The 9,050-nt window shown below is 39.2% G+C and overlaps 1 pseudogene; it reads right to left on the bottom strand.

Annotated features, from left to right (window-relative positions):
* Nucleotides 1-7,470: 7,470 nt before the first annotated feature.
* LOC130882282 (TAR DNA-binding protein 43-like) lies at nucleotides 7,471-8,683 on the bottom strand (annotated as a pseudogene).
* Between the last annotated feature and the right edge of the window lie 367 nt (nucleotides 8,684-9,050).

The following is a 9,050-nucleotide window of genomic DNA, read 5'->3' as shown; positions in this document are numbered from 1 at the left end:
CTGACAGATTTTATCATAAGCCTTGCTGTTGTAAATTTTCTTCGAACCAAAAATTTACCATGTTGCCTGCTCACAAATGACTTTTACTGTATGTGATCCAGAAAAGGAAATAAATCCAATACGCTATTTTAAATGATAGGAGTGGACAGTTTAACCCCCGTTCAGTGCTACACATCATGTTTAGGAGAAATTCTCTTTCCCTGTGCTGAAGGTCTTTAAGCTATTACTGGAAACATATGTAAAACTTTTTTTGTGGCTAGGGAAAAGATACCAAAGAAAACATTGTGTGATTTACGCGTTCTCAGTAAATTTTGTAATGAAAATATTTTTTTAAAATTCAGATGTAACACCTCAAAATGTGATTGACTTTAAAGGTCTGGAGCAAACCCTGTGTACAGGTTGCTCCTCAGAGAACATGCTGGTGAGACTTTATGGTGTTTTTGAGCTGTCATAACTATCAGAACATTTTTAAAACATGATCCCGACCATTTCTATTCCTGGGAGTCTACAGACCAACACTTTTCCCTCTCTAGGACATCTTCAGTGACCACAAGCATTAATATTTACGTATAAATGCCTTTGTACACAGGCTCAACAACAGCACGTTAGAGACGACAAAAGGAGTTTGTCACTCAGTTCTTTAACCTGGAATAAATCAAATCAACAAATATTTATTGAATGTCTACCATGTGCACATAACCCTGAGCTGGGCAGCTTTTAAAAGCCACCCAACTTTTTAAATTGACAAATCAAAGCATTATCTTTGTCAAGCAGAAGCCACTTTCATGTCCTTCGTGTGACAGTGTGTATGAAGACGACAAAGAAGAGAAGGTAAATTTACAGTGTGAAAACAGGAGAAAGAATACCAGCAATGGACTGTATCATGTAATTATATATGTATGTATATATGTATGCATGTGTATATGCAAGACTATATCATGTATGCACACATCTGTACATATGCACATCTATCCACACAGAAAACAATGAGTGTATGAGAGAAATGGCTTGTGCTATGATGACATAAGAATAGATACTAACATTTTAATGTATTTATATATTAATAATAATATATAATAATAATATTTGAATCCAAAGCTTCGCTTTAAAAAAAATAGGCTTTACAGTTTGATTACTGTTAAGCCCTATGATGCCAACCATCAAACCAAATTATTATTATTATATTATAGAACGGATATTCAACCTAGAGGCTGCTGTTGTGCAGACTAGTTCCCCTAAAGTTTATTGTGGGACAATCCCATCAACAATAGATTTCTAATCATAGACTTGACTTGTACATAGTTACCATGGAAAGTTACCAAAGAAGCCTTAATAAGATTGCATCAATAGTAAGAAAAGCTGCCGCAAAGTTGACATTAAAGATTGTTGTTGAGGTGAGAAACTAAATAAAAAGCACCAGTAAGAGGCAAATGTCGAGACCTTCCTGCATTTTATTTTGTTAATTCTCATAAAGAAAACAGTGTCTATGATTTGTGTCATGTAATTGGATATATTGTCTTAGAGATATTAAGTGAAGACTGACAGTAATTTCCACATTTGTCAAATGGTATTAATTCTGGACGTTTTAAACAGAAGGTGTGTATATGGGTTGGCTGTAGACAATATTACCATAGAGGTTTTGATGGGGGATATCTTGTGTCAACTTAAAAACTATTTATAGAAGGGACTTACTTGCAAGGAGACAATTTTTTGCCTTCTGCTGGTAGTCTTACACTAAGTTCTAATGACAATCAAAACAGACTCTAAATAACCTTAATAATTATTAATTCCTCCATAATTAGATGGGGGAAATGTCGCTGCAGTTCTTACATTTTTACATCTGCTTTATGAACTTTTTAATATTGAGGTTACCTTGAAGTACATTTCTTCTCTCGTAATTGTTCTCTTCAAGTAGCCAAATAGCCTTCTTAAACACGGTAAGCACTTTCGTAGGTGACAGCTTTGCACTCTTTTGGTATCTTTTATTTATTTTCCTGATATATTGTAAGTAATGCCTTTGGATATATTTTAAATAAAGTTTCACATTGTGAAATCTACTGCCTATATTCATGAAGAAATATATGTTCTTTCTAATTTTCACTTCATTGTGTCCCCCCACATTTGCCCCAAGTTCTTTAAAACTGGGACCCTCTTACCTAGGACCTAGCCTGGATTCACCTGCCCCCTTGTGGTGTTTTTATCCAAAAAGTTAATTAATTTTTGAAACTTGATGTGATGAGCCGAGAGCCTGCATTCTTATTGTTTGGCACTCAGAGTCAGCAAAGTTCTCTTTGGTTAGTCGGTGGCTAACGTAACAAGACGAAGGTGGCCATTGAAGCTTTTTTTTAACCCAGATCCCAAGAAGGGATTGGGCACCCTAAGGAATAAGTGCTATGGAATAACCTGAAGTAGATTAGTTGTCGCTAGAATCTTTGTTAGTGATCTGAAGATTGAAAACTAAAAAGGTATTTCAGGAGTTTTTTTTAAAAAGTGCAACCTAAAGCCAAGTTTATTCTATGTTGATATCTTCTCTTTTTTTTTCATGAGTGAAGAAGATATCATTCTATTTTATTTAAATTTTCTAAGTCTCCTGTCAAATATGAGCTTATAAAAAGTAAGTTAAATACTACATAATATACAATCACATATGCTTGATGCAATATGTTATTTGACTTTTTTCTTCAGCTGCTGAAAGACTAATTGTGACCCCTTCAATTGAAGTTGTCGGATTTTATAGATGGAAAAAAGATGTGTGTTTTTAATGAGTGAATTTACCTTGTTACAAACACAGAGTCATTTTTTCTAAATGAAAGACTTAAAAATTATGCCTCTGGTTAATAGAAAATAATGTAATGAAAAGAAAAGGAAAAGGAAGGTACTATTTACATACACAGACAATTTGTGAGAAGACAATAAATTAATAAGTTATTGTTAGCAGCAAAGCCCCCAAATAAAATTCTAAAGATTTCTATTTCTGTTAACAGTGGAGTATTTCTGACAGAAAAGAATTTTCTTTTTTCTACACTAGTACATGTCCCCCTCAGGCCTCTACTCATACTGGACTGGATGCCACTAGAGAGGGACACTGGCTTCCTGTCATCTCACCTGAGATCTGGAAGAAAGAGTATGAAGGCTTCTACACAACCTCATGTGGGCCCCACATCCAGTATCCACCACCGCTTTTCAGTTTCTCTTAAATTTATAACAGTTGACCTACTAACCGGTTCCCAGAAACAGGTTCAGATTTTGGCAGGCTTACCCAACCTCTTTGTCCTTCCAAAGTACATAAACGCTAAACTGTGCTCACGGTGAGAGAGAAGCTTTCCAACAAAGGCTAAAACCCAAGTGGCTTTCTGCTCCCCAGCAGCTTGTGGTCATCCTTCCCTAAGGAATAGTTTGTCAGTGCGCCCTTGGCACAATTTCTTCAGCCGGATTAAGCACAGGTGACTGAGAGTCTGCCTTATCTTCACAAGGCATTAGTCACTCTATAAAAGTTGAATTTATTATGAAATGCCTTGTTTGTGTTAGCATATATCGTCTCTGGGAAGGTGGAGACAAAGGCATGTCCTTTAAGGCTGCACAAGGGGAAAACACATCCTCTGGAATTTAACCTTAATTTGAACCAAGATCTGTGAAAGAAAAGCACTTGGGTGTATTGTTCCCGTGCTCCACCCTTCTCCCCCCTTATCTAAATGCAGCTACTTTTGCTTTGTGGTTTTTTTTTTTTTAAACTCTCCCAATTCCAAACCTCACTGCTTCTCTGAGTTTAAAATTTATCCTGAAAAGACACTAAGATAATTGTGAAAATTATCTTTTAAAAGTGAGTCATTTTATGTGATATTGATTCTGATATTCTTGAAGTTGCACAAATACTTGAACACTTTATTCATCGTTGCTGTTCATTTTGTTAGTTTAAGGTACACTCTGAAGGCTGTTTGAGGAGTGGGGCATACAGCTCAACGGCATAGTTTTTCCTAGCATTCACATGCCCTCGGTTTGATCCTCAGCACACTAAAAGAGGAGAGGAGGAAAAGAATTTAAGAATGTCCTTATTTGCCCCAAATTTATTTTTCTGAAAATCTTTTCCAAGACACTGGAAAATATTGTAATATATGCGATACTCATACTTTGCTAGAAGGAGAGAAAAATTACATGTTAAAATTATATTAGAAGTCACAGAGTCTTTTTAATAGTGAAAAGCAGAGTGAGATACAATTTGGACGGCCAGCTGTTGAGTCCTCTCTGTTTGCCAAGTCTTTACACTCCTTCCCATGCCTCTGGCATCGCAGATACCACGACCGTTCTCCAAATGAAAAGCCGCACCTCTGCTGTTACCCCATAGTTGTTTTCAAACGGTAAGGAAACTATTTCGGTTTCAACAAATACTGCTTAGGTTAATGATTAGTTTCTTTAACATTACTAACATCTACCACTAAGCCTGAAAGCATCCAAATGATTTTCCTTTCTTAACTTTTGTTACACTAAAGAAAAATCACAAACCAAATTCTAATGTAAGTTTAGACAGTCATTTATTCTAAAAAAAAAAAATGACTTTAAGTATGTATGTGGTATGTCCCTGTCAAAATAGCTATCTTCAATATTATTAATAAGAAATTTTCTTAGTAAAAAAAATTGAGCAAAACATCTATAAAATCCTTTGACCAGATACCTTATTATCTTACTGTCTCATCATGTATTTCATTTAAATAGTAAGCCTGAAATTAGTTTGATAGTCATTTTTTTTTCATTTGGAATGGAGGGAAAGTTAAAAATACAAAATGTGTGTCTAGTATATTTAGAAAATGTGTAATGACCAAGCAATACCAAATCAGAGTTATCATTGTTCCTCACCCAAGACCACCACCAGCTCAGCTCCAACCAATTTCTTTTTAAAATCAGTCTAAGAATATCTAACAATGACAGCTCATAGTTAGATAGATCGTACAAGATCAGGGCAAAGAACGGCAGCAAATAGCATCCGTGTACACAGCTAACAATCTCAGAAACCACCATTTTCTGAAACACTTGGAACCCACTGGGGATCTCTCCTTCCAGGTTCTCCTGTAAAGTCCAGCAGGAGCTTATTTCGTGTGCCCAGCCCGTCAGCTTCAGTTCATGGTTCCACACTTCAAATCAGTAGCATAAGAACACACACCATATAGCATTCACAGCAGTCGCCAGGGGTTGGCAGGGGCAGGGGGTGCAAGAATCATTTCATTTAACACATTCAGCTAAAGTGGGTTTTCTAAGAACAAAACTCAAAATCTTCCAACGGATGTGGCTCTCCTTCGATGCAAAAAAACACTGGTGCGTTGTTTGCTGTCACTGCTTTCTGCATTCTCTCTCACGAAAGCCACAGGACCGAGTGACAAACTCATCCCACCAAATATGTATTGGTTAGATGTTTGTCACTTAAACATGTAGATAGACATTTTGTACCACCAAGTTTCTGCATGCACTCTCTCCTTTGCTTGTTCCTGCTAGTCTTTCAGGCCTTGGCACCACCATCAATCCTACAGCAGACTTCAAAAGTTCAAACAGACTTCTCCTTCCATATCAGGGCTTTGTCTTCATAGCATTGCTGTGACTCCATTAAATAAAGGGCAGTGGATAACAGAACCAACTAACCAGGACTCAGGTGCTCACAGAGACTGGAGCGACAATCCTGGAGTCTGTATGAATCTCCCCTAGGTCCTTTACATATATGTTATAGTCGTGTAGCCTGGTGTTCTTGTGGAACTCCTAACAGCCAGAGTAGGAGCGGCCTCTGACTCTTTTGCCTGCTTTTGAGACCTTTTCTTCCTTCTGCCTTGTCTCGTCCAGCCTTGATGTGAGGACATGTGCCTAGTCTTATTGTATCTTGTTACGCCATGTTTGGTTGATATACCCTGAAGCCTGCAGAAGAAGAGTGGGTTTGGGGAAGAGGGGAGGAGGGAGCTGGGATGTCACAAGGATGCCACCATCGAATGCACAGCCTATGCTGTGTGAAGATGAGTAGACGGAAATTGTCTGCAACAATATTCACAGCACTACTTTCTTTTTTACTTTATTTTTTATTTATTTTCAAAATAATCTTATTTTACATACCAATCCCAGTTCCCTCTCCCTCCCATCCTCCCATTCCCTCTACTTTCTTCTCCCATCCCACCCCTCATTCACTCATCAGAGAGGATGAGGCTTCCCTCCCATGGGGAGTCAACAAAGTCTGTCTCACCACATGAGGTGGGACCAAGGCCTTTCCTGCTGTATTGAGACTGAGCAAGGTATCCCGCCATAGGTAATGGGCTCCAAAGAGTCAGTTCTTGCACCAGGGATAAATATTGGTTCCACCACTAATGGCCCCACAAACTGCCCAAGCCACACAACTGTCACTCACATTCAGAGGATAACCAGCCTATAGTTCACAACCCCAGAGAAGACAGAAAACAAGTAGAACCCTAAGAGAGATGCATATGGATCCCTCAGAAAGGGGAAGTAGACAAGACCTCCTTAGTAAATTGACCGTGTTGGGGGAGGGGGAGGGTGGTAGGGAAGCAGGGACAGGAGAAGGGGAACAGGGAGAAGAACAGGAGGGATCAGAAGGTCAAGTTGGGTGAAAGACTGAACCTGTATGGGATTAGCAAAAAATCAGGTACTAAGGAAATTCCCAGGAAGCCACAAGGATGACCTCAGATAAGAATCTAAGCAATAGTAGAGAGGGTACCTTAATTCCCTTCTGTAATCAGATGATGACTACCGTAATTGTCATAAAACCTTCATCCAGTAACTGATGAAGCAGATGGAGAGATTCACAGTGTAGCACTGGGGTAAACTCCTGGAGTCCAGTCATAGAGAGGGAGGATTGATATTATGAGCAAAGGGTCAAGACCATGATGGAGAAACCCACAGAAACAGCTGATCCAAGCAAGTGGGGGAGCTCACTGACCCAGGGCTGACAGCTGAGGAACCTGCGTAAGTACAGCACTACTTTCAGTGACGCGTTTCTTCCGCAAACATTTGCAATGAGATGGACTGCAGGAATTAAATGAAGTCTTCATATTGTACTTTAGTATATGAAGGAAGACATGAATTAAACAAAACTAAAAGAATCAAACACCATGACACCTTTATCTCCCAAAAGGAAAGGTTCTGAAGGGGAAAATTCTTAGAATGGGGTTCAAATTAAACTAAGAGAAAAGAATCCACCAGTTCTAATTAATGGTTCCTAATTTAAACCTGCAAAGAATTCGCAAGTCCGATGATAGAGCATCGAGGGGAAACGGGGTTAGTTACAGTGTTGGTTATTTTTCCAGGCAGGCAAGGAGCAGTTTGCTTCCAGTTACTCAATCTTTTCATCCCCTATGGAACAAAACTTGCTTTAGCTTTTCCTCATTTTCTTAAGAAAAATGTCAAAAATGCTTCTAAATCTGCTCCACACTAAAGGAACAAATTAGAAAATTTTTAGCCCATATGTATCTTACAACATACTCATCATAGGCTTAGAAAAATGCAGTTCTCACAATTTCTAAGCAACCAAAACCCACTGTCTACATTCGCCCAGGCAGAGGATTTACAATCTATGCTTGAGTCAAAACTCCACCAAAACCACTGCCTGATCCTGCATTTGGTGCTGATCCCAACCAAGAGGGGCATTAGAATTGCAAAAGCTGTAGGAGTTTGGCTCCCTCAGCAAGCTGGATCTGGTTCTGACTGGTTCTTCTAGCAGGCTAAAATGCCCACCATACCCCAACTACTCTGCAGCGGCTGCAGCCATCATTGCTGGATTGATGATAAAGGTTCCAAAGTTCATTCCTCCACCCATAACACCTTGGTTATTTCCCAAGCCAGCTCCACCCCTTCTAATGTTACCTGATTTCCCAAAGCCTCCTGGATTACCACCCAATCTTCCACTTCTTTCTGTCTATTGCTATTGTGCTTAGCTTCAGCATTGGGTATCTGCACATTGATTCCTTTAACGATCAAATCCTCTCCACAAAGAGGCTGGGCAACCCTATCATTTGTAAACACAGCCAAAGCAAAAGCCCTGGACGGCTTGGAAATAACACCAGACATCTACAACTTCCCGGTGCTGATGGAAGAACTGCTGAAGCTTTTGGACCACGCATCTTTTGAACAATGCCCAACAAAAAACTTTCTGCCTCTCAAGGGCTCATCTGGGCTTTGCTTAGAATCAGATAGATGTCCTTGGTGACATTGCTTTACATTTTATAAACTGAACAAAGTCAAACCCTTCCAGTTTTGTTTTGTTTTGTTTTGTTTTGTTTTGGATTTTCGAGACAGGGTTAAGATCTCTCTAGACCTGCACCACAGGCCTGTCTCCAAAGCATTGACACCGTCTGTAAGATCCTGTTTGGTTGTTATCCATGGAGATCTGACACTATTAAATTGGATGTTTTCTGGACTGTTCATTCTACTTTCACGGCTGAAGAAACACCTTTCTCCTCCATTTCCCCTGTATTATCTTCTGGATAGTTTACCAGATAGACCAGATTTCCCCAGCCAACATCAGGGGATGCAGACTTTCTTCCACTCCTCAGGTACAGAGACACTGGATCCCTGGAGTGCAGACCATGTGCCCTGGGAACTGGGCTGCACCTGAGGACAGCAATACTGGTCCTTGCTTTTTGATGATTTCCAATGGACTCATCATTTCTTCCTCTGTTGCCTGGATACGTTCAGACATCTCTGCTTAGTTCTCTGCTGCTAGAAAACACAATGAGGAAACTGAGGCAGCAAGGAATTAGAGATTGGTCAAGCTGCTGCTTTGTGCCCACCCCAATTAACTCTTTATATGCCGACCATTGAAGATATCTCTGCTACTTGTCAGTACTTGATTATATACTGACATTGCTATTTAAATTCATAATATAGAGCAGGCTTCTTCATGGAAATTATATAGTCACGTGGAACAATAAGTTAACAGTTTGAATACTTTTACCTCTTAGACTCTTAATCTGGTTTCCAAGTTTGCATGGCCTTGGGTATGTATTTATTACAAACTTCCTTAAAAGAGAATGCCTTTATACTTTTTATTGCCTCGCTGCTCAACA

Source organism: Chionomys nivalis, chromosome 10, assembly GCF_950005125.1.
Source record: "Chionomys nivalis chromosome 10, mChiNiv1.1, whole genome shotgun sequence".
Classification (NCBI taxonomy): Eukaryota; Metazoa; Chordata; class Mammalia; order Rodentia; family Cricetidae; genus Chionomys; species Chionomys nivalis.
Note: the sequence above shows the minus strand (reverse complement) of the source record. Positions and strands in the feature narration are given on the sequence as shown.